The 21,321-nt window shown below is 39.2% G+C and overlaps 3 long non-coding RNA genes across 3 annotated transcripts; all 3 read right to left on the bottom strand.

Annotated features, from left to right (window-relative positions):
• Positions 1 to 14,569: 14,569 nt before the first annotated feature.
• Positions 14,570 to 18,042, bottom strand: LOC129738890 (uncharacterized). Its single transcript, XR_008735671.1, has 4 exons — positions 15,325 to 18,042; positions 15,187 to 15,265; positions 15,051 to 15,118; positions 14,570 to 14,963 (listed from the first exon to the last, which is right to left on the bottom strand). It is a non-coding gene; the product is annotated as an uncharacterized LOC129738890 (long non-coding RNA).
• Positions 18,043 to 18,230: 188 nt separating this feature from the next.
• Positions 18,231 to 19,183, bottom strand: LOC129740046 (uncharacterized). Its single transcript, XR_008736080.1, has 4 exons — positions 18,986 to 19,183; positions 18,848 to 18,926; positions 18,712 to 18,779; positions 18,231 to 18,624 (listed from the first exon to the last, which is right to left on the bottom strand). It is a non-coding gene; the product is annotated as an uncharacterized LOC129740046 (long non-coding RNA).
• Positions 19,184 to 19,365: 182 nt separating this feature from the next.
• Positions 19,366 to 20,656, bottom strand: LOC129739621 (uncharacterized). Its single transcript, XR_008735915.1, has 3 exons — positions 20,481 to 20,656; positions 20,150 to 20,416; positions 19,366 to 20,092 (listed from the first exon to the last, which is right to left on the bottom strand). It is a non-coding gene; the product is annotated as an uncharacterized LOC129739621 (long non-coding RNA).
• Between the last annotated feature and the right edge of the window lie 665 nt (positions 20,657 to 21,321).

Below are 21,321 nucleotides of genomic sequence, written 5' to 3'. Positions count from 1 at the left end.
TTTTGACCGTGATAAAATCGAAAAACTACTGTATTCAAAGCGTATCGCCCTCAAAATCCATTGATTAGATATGTTGTCTTGTCAGCCGCCTTTAGACGCATTTAGAAACACTTTCCCCTATGCAGATGACCTTAAGATTTACCGGATCATCGAATCACTAGTAGACTGTGTAGCATTTCAAGCCGATATCTTGACACTTTTGAACAGGTGCAAGTCGCATACGACATGGACCAGTATCCCAGTGGCAGTATTCATTATGCCGCTGCCACATAGCTCGCAGCTTGCAGTGAGCTCGATTCTCAATATTGTATTTTATGCCTCAGGGTCGGCTTAAGCTAATAGCGATTCGGCTAGCCAAGCAAACACTTTAATTTAGATAGAAAACCTCCCACGTTTATTTTCCACGATGATTCGGGTCTTGTGCACACTTGTGACTCTGTCCCCCCCTTATTGCTACCTCCTACCTCTTGTTTGCTGCAATGGCACCTCTGATGGGTCGTTTGAATGGCGACACCCTTTCTTCGTCGAACCGGTCTCACTACGTCGCAAACCTGCAAAATTGGTGGTCGTCGGATTCCAGTACGTTCCGACACTGCATTACGATGGCTGTGAGTTCTTGCCTACTCCAGTCCCGGACCAGGTTGATTGTAGGTGGTGGACGGCAGCCCTACGGTTGCGGTAGGTAGTCGGCGGTTAACAAGCCGACGACGATGGGGTGCTCTGGCGGGTGACCCTTACCGGATTCACTGACGGACCTAGGTATCGACAGCTAACCGTTGGTAGATCGGTAGCGCACAGGTGATTATTGCTACTGGGTCAGGAAGCAATGGCAGCAATGGCGGATTGCGATCCAAGGCACGGGATTTAGTCCGTCTGTTTAGGCTTCTGCGACTAAGGTAAAACCTCGGGGTCCTGTTAGGAAATCGGGATTGGGTTTTAGAATGGCGTTGAGAACGGTGGTCACGGCTGCTACGGGGTATGATTCTTTGGGTTACTTGAATATCCAGGGAATTCGGCTCTTCCATATTCCAACAATTTCACTATTTGCACTTTAGTTTTGTGCACGTTTCTGTGCTGTGCTGTGTTCGGCTAACTTTAGTGAAATGGCCGATCATTGACCCCGTAGCCGCGTAGAATGACCAAAGACGTCATCGTTCTTTCGCCCCATCCTGATCGTCGTGTCGCCTTGCTTATTCGCCCTCCTCATTAATTCGCTTCGCCTATTCATCCAAGTTGAACACCGACATATGGTGGTGTGGTTCCCAAACGTTGCTGCGTTGGTTGGTGCGTAGGAGCTCTGGGGTGGACATCGACGCAGGCGACTTCTCAACAAATAAAATGTCTTTTTGGCACATTTACTATTGCTGCGAAAAAAAGTCCAACAACCACTGACACTACTAACCGAGCACTTGTTACAATTATCCAATAGGATTCTTGTTTCGCTTGAATGTAGTGGTTATGCATCATTCATCTTGGGAGTTCGGGTCTTTATGTCAGTATTTAGTGCTTTTAATATCATATTATTTTTGGTCCTTTGGTCAACAGTGCATAGCTTTTTTACCATAGGGTAAAAATCAACTAAATATTTCACACTTTCTCATTGATGTGTATTGTTTACATGCTGTCAAACTCGAAGTCGTGTTTTTCGATTCAACGAAAATGGAGGTGAACCAACGCAAGTCGAGAAAACAAATTCTTTCCAATCACCTGAAATTTTCTGACTCGTCGCACCGGCAGTTGGGAAAAATATTGAACATTCACCATTCAACTGTCTCCAGAGTGTTGGAGCGGTTCCAGGAGCAGTTGACTTTGAGCCACGGCAAAGTAGTTGGAAGAAAATCGGTATCGGAGAACAAAAATACGGAGGAAAAGGTGAAGCGGATGATTAAAGCAAATCCCAACGTCTCAAGCCTTGATTTGACTAACAAGATCGGCATGTCGCAGAGCTACGTCCAGAATGCAAAGAAGAGAGTTGGACTACATACATACAAGGTAGAGACATACCAAATCGTGATGAGCGGCAATAATCAACGGCTAAAGCTCGGACACGGAAGCTCTACGGGAAGATGCTGACAAAATATGGCTGCTGTGTGATGGACGACGAAACGTATATAAAAGCCGATTTTAAGCAAATTCCGGGGTAGGAGTTTTTCACCGACAAGAGCAACCCGCATAATCAATTACAATATATAGAGAATATTCTATATTGTCTCTAAACGTTATCGTTTATTGTAAAGTGAACAGTATATGTACAATAACACAGACCATATTAACAATCTGTATTATGATTATCTGTTAAAGTACCATATGGGGAAAGGGCTGTTAAGCATGTTTACCATTCAAAAAGAGCGATTTTTTCGAACAAATATTTCATGCTACATTATTGGATACGGTTAAAATATCATCCACTTTTGGCGAGCAAAACAATCTACCTGAATGTTCTAGCTACGTTGGAATACAAAATCATAGATTTCATCAACTTCAATGGATATAGTTTGCTTATAGTAGTTTGTAGTAAAAATAACGCTCAATCATACGTTCCGCATATTGTAAAATATTTTTAAAAAGAGCTTCCCTGTACCATAACCAATATAGTTCCAATTCTTTCCCACAAAAAATAAAATAAAATTAAAAAATTTAAATGTTGAGATTTTTATTTTTTATTTCTGATATTATACATGGATTATACAATCTTACCTATTTGTGCAGATCTGCATTGTTCAGCCTTTCAGTAGATTTTTTTTCCGCTCTCCGCTCAGCAGAGATCTTTGTTTCTGTAATTTCATTAGTTTTATTTAATCTCACTAGTTTTTATCGATAATATAATATAGTTTTACTTACTTTTCGCGTTCTGTGTGTTTTTCTCAGCGTGATTCTTTTTTTTCGGAGCCATTTTGAACACAGTTTTCAGTTCCGAACCTGGCGTGGGGTTGCCGACACAAATTTTAACGAAGTGAAGTGAAAATTAGCAGATGCTGAACCCAAGAGCGAAAAAATGCATAAGCTCACAACTACATCTTAAAATAACAATATTAGTTATTATCCGCAAGAGGTGAAATGATAACGACTTGTCTAACTCATACAATGTTGTCAATGTTGTTTTTTTTTTAATTTAATGTCTAATGCTAAGAAAATATAAGGAAACTTTGTCGTACACTGTTAGAGTCCTGGATAAGGTCCAGAGACAATATTCAAAGGTTGCAAATTTTTATTCTCTTATTATACTATACTTACTAAATCATATATCATATTGTCACTGTCACTGATACGATCCTGTCATAATTTATTGAGGTAATAAAATTTTGAACATGTATAATGAAATGATACTTGGAAGATATTTCATACTGGTACTGCTACCAATATATTAAGTTAATAGTTAGTACTATATCCCCAACTGTTTTTAATTATGCGGGAAGTTCGATGTGGATGACAAATTTAAGAAGAAGAAAATGTCGAAGTTCGCCTCCAAATATCTCGTTTGGCAGGCAATCTGCTCTTGCAGACTGAGGAGTGAGCCTTTCGTGACACTGGGCACAGTAAATGGCGAGATCTACAAATCTGAGTGCCTCGAGAAGCGCCTTTTTCCGTTTTTGCAGCAGCAGCGATTTTGGTCATATTTGGCATCATGCCACTATTCTAAAACTGTCCTGGAGTGGTATGAGCCCAATTCTGTCCATTTTGTTCCAAAGGAAATGAACCTGTCAAACCGTCCGGAACTGTGCCCGGAGGAGTAGTACTGGGCAATAATATAGCGGGAGCTTCGGAAGAGCAGGAAGACATTCAAAGACGAGAAGAACATGTTAAGAAAATGGAAAAAAAAACTGAAAAACTGGTATCGAATGACACTGTAAAGACTTTGATGGAGGACATCGAGCAAAAATGCGTTCAATTTGGCACTCAAGGCTCCATCGACTAATTTTTGAAGTAAACGTATGTATAAAACTACCCTGAAATTTAGGTTTGATTCTTAACATTATAAGAAATTTGGCATGACATTTTCGATGTCACAATAATTTCGTGTTCGCCCTTTAGGCATTTGTAGGAAAACGCAGTCAAAATACCATCTACTGTGATTTATCGACCAACGAATTTCAAATTTGAGACAAAAGCTCACCTCAGTGGTCCAAAAGCATGTAGAAGTATCCAAAACACTAAGTTTTACCACCCAAAAGAAAGGTTGAAACATCAGTCCTCTATAAATAAAGATGATTAGATTTTGAGTTATGAAGGATGCTCAGCTTAAACCAATTATCAAATTCACGATCTTAAAAAGCATCGCCGTTTTTAACGGATGAACAGTTTCTTTAAAACATTTCGAAATGGTTTATCATGTCGATACTTCGTTCGCAATAATATACTGACATAATAGTTCTTCGAAAAGGATGTCTTTTACAGTGAAATAGTTTAGAGACAAAACTATTTTTCAAGAATTTCAGTTTGCACTACCGCAAATTTTTAATTTACGTCATTAATAAATTTTTGCTTGAAATTTAAAACCATTTTTGATTCAGATGACAAAAAACTTCGGCTTGCTGCTGATATATCCGCAGCATAATTACCCTACATTTTCGGTAAATGAGCCACCCACTTTTATCCGTTCTCGGAGATCGCTTTACGAGCTTCTTCCCGAAAGTGGCGATTACTAGCTTAGAACTAGCTGGGCTGGGCGCAAACGATATCCCAGCCAAAAGTTTTTCTCGAAATGATTTCTCTCCACATTTTATGATTAAATGTTTGTTCTTTGCGTTGCAAGCCACAGCGTTTGACCAAACCCGGACCGTGGGTAAATTCGTGTCGGTAAAATCGGCCAGCCAGCCCCGGCCGTTTCATTATGCCATAATGCAATTTCGCACCAGAACGAATTCTAATCTCGTTTTATAATTTAATTACAGTTCCAAACTTAATCCTTCGCTAGTGATACGTGAGCGAAATGTGTGCCACTTTTCACAAGTTTCTTCATTTTTCAGCTCGTTAAGAAATGAAGTTTATTTTTCTCTGTCTTCTAAGGCGAGAGGAAACCAACAAAAAAAAAAAAACACTCGGAAGATAAGTATGATAAAACTTGATCTGGCCCAGACAAAAAAGGTAAATAAAAATATTCTACATGATGTGAATAATCAAAATGGTTATGCTAAGCTGAGTGAGGAAGAAAAAATTAGCTTTATTAATCTTGTTGCCGATGTTGTTGTAGGTCCCTGATCTGGGCTTTGCGGGAATGACAGAACAAGGCCCTCCGGGAAGGAATGCTGCGTGCTACTTATTGGGGTGGCGCAGCTGGGATGGAAACAACCGAATAACAAGAGATACAAAAGCGATATTATGACACGTAGGGAAATTTTAATTTATGCGTTTCGATTCATTTTTTTTACCTTAATTTCAAAAGCAATGCTGACATCTTCCTGAATGGAATTTTGAGCATCATTCTCAAGCACGTCGCGAAATCTCTCGAGTTCAAGCATTCCCTTCCTATTGGAAGCGGAAAAGTCAATTTAAGTGTCTTTTCAGGTTATAATCATATTGCGTACAATTATGACTTTCAAATGTACTGGGTTGGTCCAATTTAATAAAATTAATTTAACAACGTTTTAATTCAATAATGGAAATATACAAATCTTATTCACCTGTATTTATGCAATCTTAGCAGAACTGAGGAAGATCAGTTGTAAATGAAAGATATCAACGAGGATTACAGGTTTTTCTAACCAGTTCGGTTTCCTGATTTCAATTCAGCATAGTTTTTATCCTTCGAAAGCTTTTTGCTGAACTGGTTGTGCCTGAAAAAAAGGGCTGTTACTTCGCCCTCCGGACTGATCCTGATCAATATTTTGCCGAGAATGGAAAGATTCATTTTTAAGATAAGCACTTCTGTTTTCTATTTAAAAATTGTTTAGTGTACATTCGGCAGTTTTTGCAAAAGCGCCAAAAAGTATGCAAACCATTTTAAGATCAGCTATAATCAGCAATGAAATTTTTTAAGATAAAGTTGTAATCACTGCACACAGTGAAAGTATTTGCGATTTTCTTAACCACATTTTAAAAAGCATGACTACAGCTTGCTTGTAACCTCAAACCTCAAAAAATAAGAACATCAATTACATTTACTTAAACTAAAAAAAATATAATTGACGTTAGAAAGATTACTAAGTTGTTGCCCAAACTGGCAACTGAATTATAAAAATATTTAGAAGATTCTCCGAAAAATATTTTTAAATACACCAACAGTGTTGATATAGGATAACAAAACCTATATAAAGTTTGCCGGTGATAATATTACGCCAATTCGTAATGCTGGGTAAAGTTTTTTGAGCCATCAAAAAATCTTAAAATGTGTGCATCTTTTGCTCAAATATCGAGACAGAGAAATTTAAAGTTTCTGAGCGAGTTTTTTTGTTCTGTCAAGATTAAATTCTCCTTGCCTAGGCTGGAATATATGCTTCAGAATTTTTTGTAGAATGTGAAAAAAAAAAATGATTACTAATGAAAGATTACTTAATGCTCACCTTTGAAACCAAAGAACACGATTTTAAGACTCTGAGTTGTGAAAATTCATACAGATAAAAAAAAGTAAACTTATCGTTTACTCATCGGTGTGAAGACAAAAATGTTACAAAAGTTCTCATCAATTGATATTTTACGACAAATGAAGCCGTTTAAGCCGTTAAATCTCGATTTAAAAGAAATCATGAGGGGTAACAACTGTTTTTAATAGACACACATTACATTCACTCAGTTTTTCAAATTAAAATTACCCTTCCGCTCATTTTCAACGTCATACATCTTATTCTAATCTTCTATCCGTCTATAATCTTTCAATTCTAAATGAATATTTTTTCTGAAAGAATAAAGGGTGATACGGTCAAAATTTGGTCCATATCAACTTGACGTATTTCTTTCAATTTTGCATTTAAAAAAAGTGAACACCCCTCATTTTGAAGGTCGGTGTGTGTAGAATGTTGCTCCTATTTTGATTTTGGAATTCACTCTTCAGTTGTCAAAATGCCGTCCAAGGAAGAAGAGCAGCGTATCAAAATTTTGCTCGCGCATCGCGAAAATCCGAGCTACTCGCAAGCAAAGCTGGCAAAATCGTTAAAAGTTGCCAAATCAACCGTTACAAATGTAATTAAAGTATTTGGGAACGTTTGTCGATAACCAGGAGGTCTGGATCGGGGGGAAATCGAAAACCGTAAGCCGCTGACGCGACAAAGAGAGTTTCAGGTAGTTTCAAGCGAAACCCTAACCTCTTTTCCGAGATGCCGCAAATAAGCTGGGTGTATCGTCTACAACCGTGCATCGAGCCAAAAAACGAGCCGGACTATCGACTTACAAGAAGGTAGTGACTCCAAATCGCGATGATAAACAAAATACGACGGCCAAAGCGCGATCCCGGAGGCTGTACACGACGATGCTGTCGAAGTTTGACTGCGTGGTAATGGACGACGAAACCTACGTCAAAGCCGACTACAAGTAGCTTCCGGGACAGGAGTTTTATACGGCAAAAGGAAGGGTAAAGGTAGCAGATATTTTCAAGCACATGAAACTGTCAAAGTTCGCGAAGAAATATCTGGTTTGGCAAGCCATCCGTACCTGTGGCTTGAAAAGCAGCATTTTCATAGCTTCCGGGACTGTCAACCAAGAAATTTACGTGAAAGTGTTTGAATCGACGTCTGCTGCCTTTCCTGAAGAAACACGGTTGTTCCGTACTGTTTTGGCCGGATTTGGCATCTTGCCATTACGGTTAAAAGACCATGGAGTGGAACGCCGCCAACAACGTGCAGGTGGTTCCCAAGGACAAGAACCCCCTCAACACGCCAGAACTCTGCCCAATTGAGAAATACTGGGCTATTGTCAAGCGGAACCTAAAGAAGACCAAAAAAAAACTGCTAAGGACGAGCAGCAGTTCAAAGCAAACTGGCTTTCTGCGGCGAAGGTGGACAAGGTGGCTGTACAAAATCTGATGGCAGGGGTTAAGCGTAAGGCCCGGCAATTCGGATTTGGAAAAGCGGAAGCCTAACTGAATAATTTTCCTGAATTTTATACTAATTAAACTTGAAAAAGAAATTTAATTTGATTTTTTAAATAAACGATTTCACCGATTTACACGCGCTTTCCCTTGACCAAATTTTGACCGTATCACCCTTTAAAACATTTCTCCAATATTGCCGATAAAATAATGTCATAAAAAATTTCATTTTATTTTTTCGGCTAATTTGTATGAAATTACGCTATGGTCACACACATAAGCACTTAGGTCTAGTACAAGGTCTCATGCCAAATTTCGGCAAGATCGGATCACGGGAAAAGTCTAAATTTTGTAAGGGATTTTGAAACATTTTGTTCGGGAAGAACATGAAAATCATGAATAACTTTGGTCCCCTTCGGCCGATTTATTTTATAAACGAGTTTTCTTTAAGCCTAAACAATGAAAAATATTTCATCCGAAGATTGCATTTCGATTCGAGTTAAGATAAAAAAGTTATTCAGAAATTCTCCTTCGACAGTTCGTTTTCAACCGTCCAAGGAAAATAAGAAAAAGTTTTAAACATCATAAATATCATATGCATCTCAAGCAGCAGATCAAGTTCCCAGCCGAGTCCCAAACGTTAAAAGCTTCATTTGGGCCTAGGCTAATATGTATAAATTGGATTAGCTAGTTTATCGCGAAAACTTTCACACCTCCATTCATTGACATTTTTTTTCTGCTAGCCTTATTCTCCAGAAATATCTTTCTTTCGGCAGAATGCCTCCTATGAAAATGGTAAACCCTTACTGGGAAGGTACGAAAGTTGAACGGAATGCTGATGGACATGTTCTTTTAACAAGAAAAGTCCGAATCATCCTCCAAGTACTTATACCAACTACATACCTACCTATCTACTATCTATCTCCCGAGTAGAAAAGAAAATGAATGATTGAACCGTCTAGCAGCACAAACTTGTTCCGATATTAATTGGATATGGGAATACATTTTATGAATTATAAATCACATCTCTCATCTTCTTTCGATTTGGAGTCCGAGCGAGTGAGCAAACGAACGAGATTGCTAGACATCATATCCCCGGAATGTGGGAGCTCCTTTAGGTTCGGTCCATCACAGCAGCGAGCGAAAGGCAACAAGTTATTACAGACATCTTCACATCCTCACATAGTATCTATGTGGGCAGCTTGGACGGCGAACTTTGGAAAAAGTAGTTTCCCATCGATCCGAACGACTCCAACCGAAATTACCTCCAATTCATGACCCTGCTGGGATAGCGAAGCCTCCAAGCAGCTTGATTCTGGTGGAAGGGACAGCGATTAAATCAGTCGTTATCACTACCATTATCGTCATCATCAACATCATCGCTGGAATCCCTCTAGGAAACGACGCTATTAATGTGGAAGAATTTAAAACGATTTTATCGAACTCGGCTGATAAACTACGTGAATAGGACAGAAATGTTTCTACTGGATATTTCGGTCGTTTTGACATCTTTGTTTTATTCGAGACTATCAATTAACGATGCTGTAAGAGCAAGCTCACCGGTGTTGAAAAAAAGTGGTACAAATTTTGACACTTTTAGCACATTTTGAAAATTTTGCCATGCAAAAACATTTCTATCACATTTTTGCATGGTAACATTTTCAAAATGTGCTAAAAGTGTCAAAATTTTTACCACTTTTTCCCAACATGGGTGAACTTGCTTTAGGAGATGGGCATTCAAAAATCTCTTCGGTTCAACTGGGTTCGAGGTTTATTCGTGGTCTCGAGTGCCATGAGGGTTATCAGCTATTGCCAATGTTACAAGTGATTGTCAGAAAGGCACAATTTTCTCGAATTTTTGGCTAAGGTGTCGCTACCATTATCGACAATCGCTCAGAAAAGGGGTAGGCTTAATCTACCCCTTTTCTGAGCGATTGTCAACTAGCGGATTCCCTAATCGTGAATTTCTATTGTATTTATCTGGAAATAACCATTTAATAGCAACACAATCTGAGTTACAATTCCGGGTAACGTCAGTTTCCGAAACTCACTATGTACTATGATGTGTATATTTATTTTCTTCTTGAATATATTTGGCGCTATGTGTCAGTCAGTGATACAATATTTAAATTTTTATGAACATCAGCGTGGTCGAAACTTCAATATTTTGCTCAGCTCAAATTTTACTTCAAATTGTATAAAAAGCGCTTCTTAGTTCAACATTTGAATATGGATTATACTTACTTACTTACTTAATGAACCCTTAATGTATAGGGCCGCGGTAAAAGACCTCCACTGTTGACGATCCGAAGCCAGCGTCTTCACCTGGTCCCAGTCAAGATTCTCGTCGAAAGTTCGGATTTCAGTGGCTAGGCTTCGCCGCTACTAGTTTCTGGGTCTGCTTCTTCTTCGATGTCCTTCTGGATTCCAATCAAGCGCCTCTCTGCAAATCCTGTTTACATCTTTCCGCATCGTGTGCCCAATCCATCATCAGTTGCCAGGCAACTGATGAGCGGATGATATTCCGCAGGCAGCGGTTTACAAATACTTGCAATTTTCGCGTCGTCACCGCATATGTGCACCAAGTTTAAGATGTTTCGGAGACTCGCAAACGCAAATCGGGCTTTTCTGATCCGGATTTCGATGTCCTTCTTGGCACCACCATCAGGCGTAATCTGGCTACCAAGATACTGGAAGCACTCCACTGTCTCAACCTGTTATACAGCGACCACGAAATTGAAACGATTTTCTGTGTTGATCTCCATCGACTTGGTCTTTCCAACATTGATTTTGAGACCTGTTGCCTTGGAGCTTTCGGTGAGGTCTTCGAGTTTGCTCTGCATGTCTTGTTGTGTTTGGGCGAGCGAAACAATATCGTCTGTCAGGTCAAGGTCGGTTCAGTTGCTCCATTGTTGAAGGATTCCACGGCAATCCTCGGTTTGGTCCATAGTCAATCGATCCAGTCAAGATCTCATCCATTACGATGAGAAAAAGTAGCGGTGACAAAATACATCCTTGTCTCACTCCAGCAGTTACCGGGATTGGTTCGGACAAGACACCATCGTGCAAAACCTTGCACGAAAATGCCTCGTATTGTGCTTCGATGAGATGGACTAGTTTACCTGAGGCCCCTGGTCGCCTTAGAGCCGCCCAGATGTTTTCATGGTTCAGTCGGTCGAATGCTTTTTCGAAATCAACGAAAACCAGCAGAAGAGAGTCCTGGAATTCGTTGATTTGTTCCAGTATGATTCGTAGCGTTGTGATGTGGTCCACACATGATCGTCCGGATCGGAATCCAGCTTGTTGCCGTCGGAGTGTAGCGTCGATTTTCTCCTGGATCCTGTTCAGGATCACTTTGCAGAGTACTTTGAGGTTTGTACAGATCAACGTTATGTCTCGCCAGTTACCGCACTCTGTCAGATCTCCTTTTTTCGGGATCTTTACGAGGATACCCTACATCCAGTCGGCCGGGTATGTTGCGGTATCCCTGATGTCAGCGAAAAGACGGTGCAACATTTGTGCTGACAGAGCAAGGTCGGCTTTCAGCATATCAGCAGGGATGCAATCGATCCCAGGTGCTTTGTTGGATTTCATGTTTTTGATTGCCACTTCTATTTCAGCCAGCGAAGGCGCTTCCGAGTTGACGCCATCTATGCGACTTACCTTTGGCGTTTCGAGCTGCGGGTTCTGTAGGCCATTGCTATTCGTGACTCGGAAGAGTTGTTCGAAGTGCTCAGTCCATCGTTTGATCTGATCTGTTCGATCGGTCAGTAACTGACCTGCTCGGTCTTTCAGCGACATTCTTACATTAGTCCTTGTACCAATGAGGCGGCGAGAAATGTAATAAAGTAATCGGATATCTCCATTGGCGGCGGCTCTTTCTCCCTCTTCGGCTAGGGAGTTTGTCCAGGCTCTCTTGTCTCGTCTACTAGCTCGTTTAACTGCCTTTTCTAGCTCGGATATCGTAAGCGGGCGGCTGCTTTGGCTGACCCGGTACATGCCTGCTCAATCCGACTTTCGCCTTTCTCCAATCATCGATCATCCTCCAAGTTTCATCCGACATCCATTCACTTCTTCGTCCACAAACTTTACCGAGAGTACCATGGCTCGTCGTGGTAAAGGCATTCTTGATTCCACACCACTGTTCTTCGACTGTTCCGTCTGTCGGCAATTCCGAGGCTCGGGATTCTAGCTGTTCAACGTATGCCCTTTTCACCTCTGGATTCTCCAACCGGCGGACGTCGTATCGACATCCGACTTTCTCCTCGCGTCGTTGGACACGCGCAACTCTCAGTCGTTTCTCGCCAAGGACGAGGTAATGGTCAGATGCAATGTCTGCGCTTCGTTTGTTGCGGACATCAAGAAGGCTCCTTCTCCATTTTCGACTGATGCAGATGTGGTCAATTTGATTTTCTTTTCGGCCATCTTGGGATACCCAAGTGACCTAATGTGCTGGTCGATGGGGGAAGAGCGATCTACCGATCACCATGTTGTTGTTGCCACAAAACTCTACAAGCAGCTCTCCATTTTCGCTCATGTGTCCTAGACCATGGCACCCCATTTTGCGCTCAAAGTCCTGATTATCGGAGCCAATCTTTGCATTGAAGTCGCCTAAGTTGATTTGAATATCACCCTTTGGAATTCTCTAAACCACGCTGTTCAGTTGACTGTAAAACTGCTCTTTCTCCTGGAAATCGGCAACGTCAGTTGGCGCATAACACTGGACCATTGTAAGGTTTCTAACCCGTGTTCTGAATCTGGCTACGATTAGTCTTTGGTTTATCGGTTCCCATCTTATGAGGGCCGCATGAGCCTGCGGGCTAATATAAAACCAACTCCTCGTTCCCAAGTAGCGTGTTCTCCTCGTATGCCAGAGTAAAGCAGTTGTGTTCTCCAGTGTTAGGCCAACGGACTTCGCTCTGTCCCAATATCTCTAGCTTGAGGCGGCTAGCTTCTCTAGCAAGTTGAGCCAAGTTACCTGGCTGGGCAAGGGTCAAAACATTAAAAGTTCCAATTCTAGTCCGTTCTTGTACTTAATAGCATAAAGTTTCTTACGGTGGAAGTTTTAATAAACGGAATTATTTTTTTTTTTTTTTTTTTTTTTTTTTTTTTTTTTTTTTTTTTTTTTTTTTTGTTTCGATTATAGTCGTTTTACCATCTTTATGGCATTCGCGACTTTATCAACGTTACAGTTGGCGGATCGTTATTGAAAAACTTATCCGGTACAACTGTGTTCGATGTTTACTCTTGGGCTCGAACTCGCGGACATCGGCTCAGGAGACAACAGAATTATGTTATTCCATAATGTTTAAATTCGACGAATTTTACGAACGTAATATTCGATAAATAGTCAGAAAACTGTCTCAGTCCAGATTTTCATGATCAAATGCCCTCATTTTTGTGTTTTGTTTTAAAAATTCAATCAAATGAAAGCGTTTGTTGATGAAAATGACATTTCTGTCTGTTTGAGAAAAATTAACTCACACGAATTCTTTTCATCTCGTCCGACAATGCACTGTTGTCTTGCTTCCAAACAGGTTGGTACAAGACAGATTAAGTACATACATTCACCTTTCCTGCCGTGACAGATTTCAGTGGATTCAGAAAATGAACGGCAACGAAACTTGAAGAAAATTATCAACGAATGTAAGCCGTCATGAGCCAGGACTCAGCTTGTCGTCTCGTCGTCGCGTCGTTGAGGAGGATAAACTTTGCTCCGTTTTCTGAAAATGAGTTGAGGGTTCACAAAGTCCCTAGCTCCACTCGCTGGCTGGATACAACAGCAGCCTCATCACTGCACAACGTTTACCTAATAGGTACACTGCCGGCCAAGAGTTTGGGATCACCCACTAAAAAACATGCAAATTTTGATCGTTCATATCTCAGCCGTCTTAGGACATATTGAAAATCTTCTGATCTCATTTGAAAGATAATGAGCAATAGCTATCTCGGAGGTATTTTGCCCAAATATAATGTTTTAGTTTTGAACTTAAAACTTAACCTAAAGTTATAACATTTTCAAAAAATCGCACTCAATATTCAAAGCCGATCATCTCCGGATAGGGTGAACCAAATCTCAAAATTTGAGTGGCATTAGAATTCCTGTTCTTTACTTCTCAAAACACAATCAAAAAATTTTGTGAAAAAATTCAAAAACGTATTTTTAATCAATAAAATAGACGCTTGAGTTTGTAACACGGAGTTAGCTCAGTGGGTGGGGATTTGGGAAAGGTAAACAAATGGGAACTCAGGGTCGTTTTGATGTTTTATGCAACGCGACACTTTCTTTCCGCGGAACTCGCAGCAGGGTGATCCAATCAGAATCGAGTCTACCAGGGGCGTACACGGGTGATTACCTCTCATGCTTGCACCCAGGTCCAGTATATTTACATGTTACTCAAAACGCGGACACAGAACATGTAATTTCACGAATGGATATCGCTAGAGTGATGGATGGAAACGAGATCGAATTAATAAAGGGTGTAAATCAACCAAATAATCCTAAGTACTACCTGTTTTCGAGTTTTTACATTATGTTGGGGTGTTTATTTTTACATAAGTGGTTTTAATTGTGACGTCACATACTTTTACATGGGCATACTTGCGGTTAATGTTATTGTTTGACACGGGACTTAACTGGAGCTGCTACAGACCGCACGATCGGTGGACAATCAGACGGACACATAGATGTTGTTGTTCCAAACGGCAAACCCGGATTCACAACAGGCGTCTTCCGGCGTCCCGGAAGCACCCGATGCTTGCTGGTTGTGATTCCGGACTTGTGCAGTCGGAGGAGCCTTGTACCACCGGATGGTTTTCGTCCGTAACCTCAAAACGGCAAGGTTATGTTGCGGGCCTGATTCAACCGGATGGTTTTTACTGATAACCTTGAGCAAGGTTATGTTTCGGGTTTTCTGTCTGGGTTTCTTGGTTGTTTTTAGATGTTGCCGTGTGTTTTCAGCTGGATAATTAGCCGATAAAATAAGAAAAGGCCCTCTTGGACCTGCTAAGGGTTAGATACCATTGACATTCGAGCTTACATTGTCCACGTGATTTACAAATTTAATTTGTTTGTTGTTTAACTATTTACCTTTTCTTTGTTGCGTTTGTTGTTTAGTTCAGTTCACACTATATATGTTTTTTTTAACAATTCCTTATCTATAACATTAATTACATTTAAGTTTTAACATGTGCTTTTACACGTTTTTATGTTTTTGTTTACCAACCGTACTAATTTTCTAATAACCGCACCGTACTACTTTTTCGTGTTTGTAATACGTGTAATTTTCTGTACTTTTATTTACGCTAGAATACGTTTAGAAATATATTAATCAGTTTACACCACAAATTTTATAGAAATTTACATTTACTCCACACGACGCGCACATGTTTCCTCTAACGAGATCACAGACAGAAAGAACATGTTCTGCAGTGAGGATATTTGCGAGACTCTACTTTCAATGGACCGACACACATACATACATATTCGGAAGCAAATTTACACGGTGCGTCGTTCTCTGGGTGCACACACTTCCCCGTGACGTCCCTGGTTGAGCACGACGCCTATGGATCACTCAGAGAAAGAGAGTGCCTGTGCGGAATGACAGTTGGGTTGGGTGAAGTTAGCCGTTATTTTGGGTGACATTTGTTGTTTTTCCGTAAAGGACAGGGATGATTCGATTTTGTGGCGGAGCCACACAAATAAATGTAACAGACGGTTACATTACCCCATCGTCCCTTCTCAAAATGAATGAACTATCATTCATTTTGTTATGAGAGAGATGAATGTAACAGTCCAATTGAAATAATCTATTTTGATCTGATCAAAACAATATTTCTTTACTATAGTGTCATTTTAAACGAAGTACCTATACCTCAATCGTCAATTGATTGGAACAGTATCGTTTGTTTCAGTGTAGTAATTTTACTGACGGTCACTCACGACAACGTCAAGCTACTGAGTTTTTTGTTGACCTTTGTTGACGGTCACTCACGACAAACGTCAAGAACAAAAAGGAGAATGAATTTTTTTATGTAAACATTGGAGCTGGTTGTTGATTAATCGTCTTCAAAATATTCTGTTCATATTTCGCGGTAAGTATCCTCAGAAAGCTTATTATTGGCAAATTTTAGTTTATATTTTAAGTTTTTCTATCTCTTTTCTATTTCAGGCTAAAATTGCGGAGAGGAGAAGTCCGGAAGAACCAGAAATTCGGCGAAGGATAATCTGGTACAGCTTAATTTGCTTCAACATATCCATACTCGGATAACAAAAGTTGAGCAATAATTTTATTTAAAGTTGATTTGTTGTGTCGTTTCCATATTTTCGCATCGCAAGGACCGGTTCCAGGGACGGAAGGAAATCGGCATCAATCAAAGTTTCAGGTAGGTTTATGTATCGTTTTCATCAGTAAGCAGGTACTTTATTTAATTCTCTTTTCTTTTTCAGTTGCTGAGCTTAAACGATCACGGCGAAGATCACTATGGATTCCCGGACAAGTCAGCGAACTTTTTGGAACGAGTGCTGTCTCAAGCAACATCCGTGCTGGGGAGAAGCAGAATTGTGAATTGTGTCAGTAAATTTAATAGAGAAACTCTCACACTAAAGTGCCGGTTCTACTTTGTAAGTCAAAGTATTTTAGTTTTATCGTTCTGTTCAGTTTTTCTAAATTTTCTATTAACCAATAAATTTTTGGAGGACATACTTTTGAGTTAGTGTTTTTTAAATCCGAAATTCCTTTAACACGTCTAAGTTGAAAGTGTTTATTTTTTTTTCAATTTGCGGAACACTATGTGTCCCATGTTTAAAGCATGATTTGATTGATTCGTGTAGGGTTCACATTTGGCATTGCGCTCAGTTAGACCTCACATAGGTCTTGGAAAAATCGTAAATGAAATCTTTTATAACGAAAAATACTTCCAATCAAATCTTATTTCAATCACAAAGGTGATTTAGATGTCTAAAGGAAAATATGCTGGAAAAATATAATGATTTAACTTATTCTTATTTACAGGAAAAGAAATATTTACATGAAAGGAAAAAATTGGGAGAAAAAATGATTATAGTACGGGAAAATGAATTGCTATTTAATGAAAAGTGTTGTGTAAATTTGCTAGTTGGTTTCTCTGTAAGGATTGTAACAACTGAATTTTTGAATCTTCCATTCTAGATAGTAACACTTGGCAAATTGTGTCAAATTTTCTATTTCTTATTAATAAATTAACAAAATATATTACAAAAAATGTTTTGGGTGAACATGGAAGCGTTTTTAGAGGCACTTCAAAAGCCAATTTCACCAATGATAGTGTTTAATAAACTCGTTAAACTAATTTGATACAACATGAAAATAATATTAAATAATATAAGTTGAAAAATATTTACAATTTGTACAAACTTTCTTCATCATCCGAATGCTACTTTATCACATTTTGATACCATTCTAAGTATCTTTTCGGTTCAGTATGATCCACTCGAAATATCAATCTGAAACACAAAAAATAATAGTAAAAGGTAGTTTTGATTTTTCGTAGAAGTGCGATGAAAACTTTTTTAATAACACAGGTTTTTAGAACACTGTTTAAACAATACATTATTGCACTGGTCGATGATTTTTTCCTAACAGGCCATGGAAAAACTTTTCTGGTTTGGCCAATGCAAACAATTCGGTGCTGTAACATTTTCATATGATCGTTAATCCGGTTCCGTAACAACATATTCATCAGCTCAAAACTATTATCGGGTTCACTATCGTTTGGAGAACGATCCTAAAGCTTAACAGGAACTGTTATCATTCCTCCCTCCGGGGTTCTGGGAAAATTTATTGTAAGTAGATTTTTTTGCGGGCGCCAATTGTAACACGGAGTTAGCTCAGTGGGTGGGGATTTGGGAAAGGTAAACAAATGGGAACTCAGGGTCGTTTTGATGTTTTATGCAACGCGACACTTTCTTTCCGCGGAACTCGCAGCAGGGTGATCCAATCAGAATCGAGTCTACCAGGGGCGTACACGGGTGATTACCTCTCATGCTTGCACCCAGGTCCAGTATATTTACATGTTACTCAAAACGCGGACACAGAACATGTAATTTCACGAATGGATATCGCTAGAGTGATGGATGGAAACGAGATCGAATTAATAAAGGGTGTAAATCAACCAAATAATCCTAAGTACTACCTGTTTTCGAGTTTTTACATTATGTTGGGGTGTTTATTTTTACATAAGTGGTTTTAATTGTGACGTCACATACTTTTACATGGGCATACTTGCGGTTAATGTTATTGTTTGACACGGGACTTAACTGGAGCTGCTACAGACCGCACGATCGGTGGACAATCAGACGGACACATAGATGTTGTTGTTCCAAACGGCAAACCCGGATTCACAACAGGCGTCTTCCGGCGTCCCGGAAGCACCCGATGCTTGCTGGTTGTGATTCCGGACTTGTGCAGTCGGAGGAGCCTTGTACCACCGGATGGTTTTCGTCCGTAACCTCAAAACGGCAAGGTTATGTTGCGGGCCTGATTCAACCGGATGGTTTTTACTGATAACCTTGAGCAAGGTTATGTTTCGGGTTTTCTGTCTGGGTTTCTTGGTTGTTTTTAGATGTTGCCGTGTGTTTTCAGCTGGATAATTAGCCGATAAAATAAGAAAAGGCCCTCTTGGACCTGCTAAGGGTTAGATACCATTGACATTCGAGCTTACATTGTCCACGTGATTTACAAATTTAATTTGTTTGTTGTTTAACTATTTACCTTTTCTTTGTTGCGTTTGTTGTTTAGTTCAGTTCACACTATATATGTTTTTTTTAACAATTCCTTATCTATAACATTAATTACATTTAAGTTTTAACATGTGCTTTTACACGTTTTTATGTTTTTGTTTACCAACCGTACTAATTTTCTAATAACCGCACCGTACTACTTTTTCGTGTTTGTAATACGTGTAATTTTCTGTACTTTTATTTACGCTAGAATACGTTTAGAAATATATTAATCAGTTTACACCACAAATTTTATAGAAATTTACATTTACTCCACACGACGCGCACATGTTTCCTCTAACGAGATCACAGACAGAAAGAACATGTTCTGCAGTGAGGATATTTGCGAGACTCTACTTTCAATGGACCGACACACATACATACATATTCGGAAGCAAATTTACACGGTGCGTCGTTCTCTGGGTGCACACACTTCCCCGTGACGTCCCTGGTTGAGCACGACGCCTATGGATCACTCAGAGAAAGAGAGTGCCTGTGCGGAATGACTGTTGGGTTGGGTGAAGTTAGCCGTTATTTTGGGTGCACGCTAGAAATTATTAAACCATTTACGATTCAAAAATAACCATTTTTGACCTTTTCCCGGGAAATGCCATTTTATGAGTTCTCCATGAGAACTCATAAAATGACTTTTCGGGGAGAAGTTCGAATATGGTTATTTTTCAACCGAATGAAATTTCTTCGGAGAAGTTGAAAAATGGTTATTTTTCAACCTCAGCGCTATGTGGAATTAAAGCGTCATATAGGGTTATTTTTTCTTGTGTTTAATGTTTGGGATTTTCAAATGAAAAGAAAAGAGATTTTAGAAGTATTGAAGAAATTGCTTCTTATTTTAATTAAATTAAATTTTTGGAGGTTGGGCTGATGGGGAAATTGCACATAGTTTGGTGATTTTAATCTGTGATTTTCGTGATTTTCCTTTAAAGCTGCCGCCACACCTACAGGAAAATTTTAAGTTTCGCGTTTATGGTTTTCGACAATTTTTTCGGGAACATCTTTAATCCGATCTGACTGCAGCTTCTTTTACCATCTGAGACTGTCCAGTTGACTTGGCCTGAACCATTTCTTAGCTATGCTAGCACCGTGTTTAGCTCAATTGCTGGCTTTTCTGCCTCCTCACCGGTTCCCACTAACAGCATCCTCGATGAAAACTAGCCCCTCACAGCTTTCCGGATCTGTCCGAGGCAGATTTTCGACTGCTTTGATCAGCAAAAACTCACCATAAAAATCAGGCACTTTTGTTCCCAACCCGGAACGCGTCAGAAGAAACAGCCGCGATACTATGAACCATTTGTCTTGAATATTATCGCCTATGTGCGAGATTCCGATGAAATGTGAAGGCAAGTTTGAATGTGCTAAAAGTGAATTGAAGATTTTAAATTACAACTCAAAATTTAAATTTATTTACCAACCTTTTCCCAAACCGGATTTTCTACTCGACCGTGTTTGGGTGTAGCTTCTTCATCCGGGTCTTCTCCGCCATCATTCGGGTTTTCATTATGTACGAATGAAAAGATGCCACATCCGGATGAATATTCTCGATACTCTTTAGCCGGAACCACAACCGGGAGCGTCATTCTAGGCTTCTTCATTACAATATTGAAGTGACTTCGACGATGAACCGGCAGATCTTTTCCCGTATTTATCGCGAACTGGAAGCGGAGCTCTCACTTGGCGCACTGAAATTAATTATATTTTTGTTAGTCATCACGTTTAAAATAAATTAAGGATTTTTTTCATTACCTTTTAGAAACTCCTTCATGCTTATTCGATTTTCAAAGACAGATATACTCGAAAACATATATTAATTTAAAAAAAAATTAATTAATTAAAGAACGCGTTCGGCTGCACCAGCAAATACTTTCAAAATGGCGATTAAACATCAAGTTTTTCAACCATTTTCTGGTTATCACTCGAGAACTACTAATATGGTTGAATTTGAAACTAGAAAAATTATTGAAAAATAACCATATTGGCAGTTTTCAAACGAAGGCTTAAAAATGGTTATTTTTGAAGCGTAAATGGTTAAATGGAAATGAGCGTGTGACATTTGTTGTTTTTCCGTAAAGGACAGGGATGATTCGATTTTGTGGCGGAGCCACACAAATAAATGTAACAGACGGTTACAAGTTGTCGACCAAAAGTTTGGGATCACCTCTTTATATGGTGAGTTTGGGATCATTCTTATAAAAACATGCAAATTTATTTTATTCATATCTTTCTCATCTAACATCGTATTGTAGATCTGAAGGGTTCATTTGGAAGCTAAGGAATTGTTATTTTTTAATAAATTCATTCAAAAATTATATTTTGAAGTGATAACCATAAAAAAATCACCTTAAATTTATTGTTTTTTTGAAAGTTCCCAGATTTTTTTTATAGTTCTCACCTTAAAATATAATTTTTGAATGAATTTATTAAAAATCAACAATTCCTAAGCTTCCAAATGAACCCTTCAGATCTGCAATACGATGTTAGATAAGAAAGATATGAATAAAATAAATTTGCATGTTTTTATAAGAATGATCCCAAACTCACCATATAAAGAGGTGATCCCAAACTTTTGGACGACAACTCAAGTGTC

This window comes from Uranotaenia lowii, chromosome 1 (genome assembly GCF_029784155.1).
Source record: "Uranotaenia lowii strain MFRU-FL chromosome 1, ASM2978415v1, whole genome shotgun sequence".
In the NCBI taxonomy this organism is placed as follows: Eukaryota; Metazoa; Arthropoda; class Insecta; order Diptera; family Culicidae; genus Uranotaenia; species Uranotaenia lowii.
Note: the sequence above shows the minus strand (reverse complement) of the source record. Positions and strands in the feature narration are given on the sequence as shown.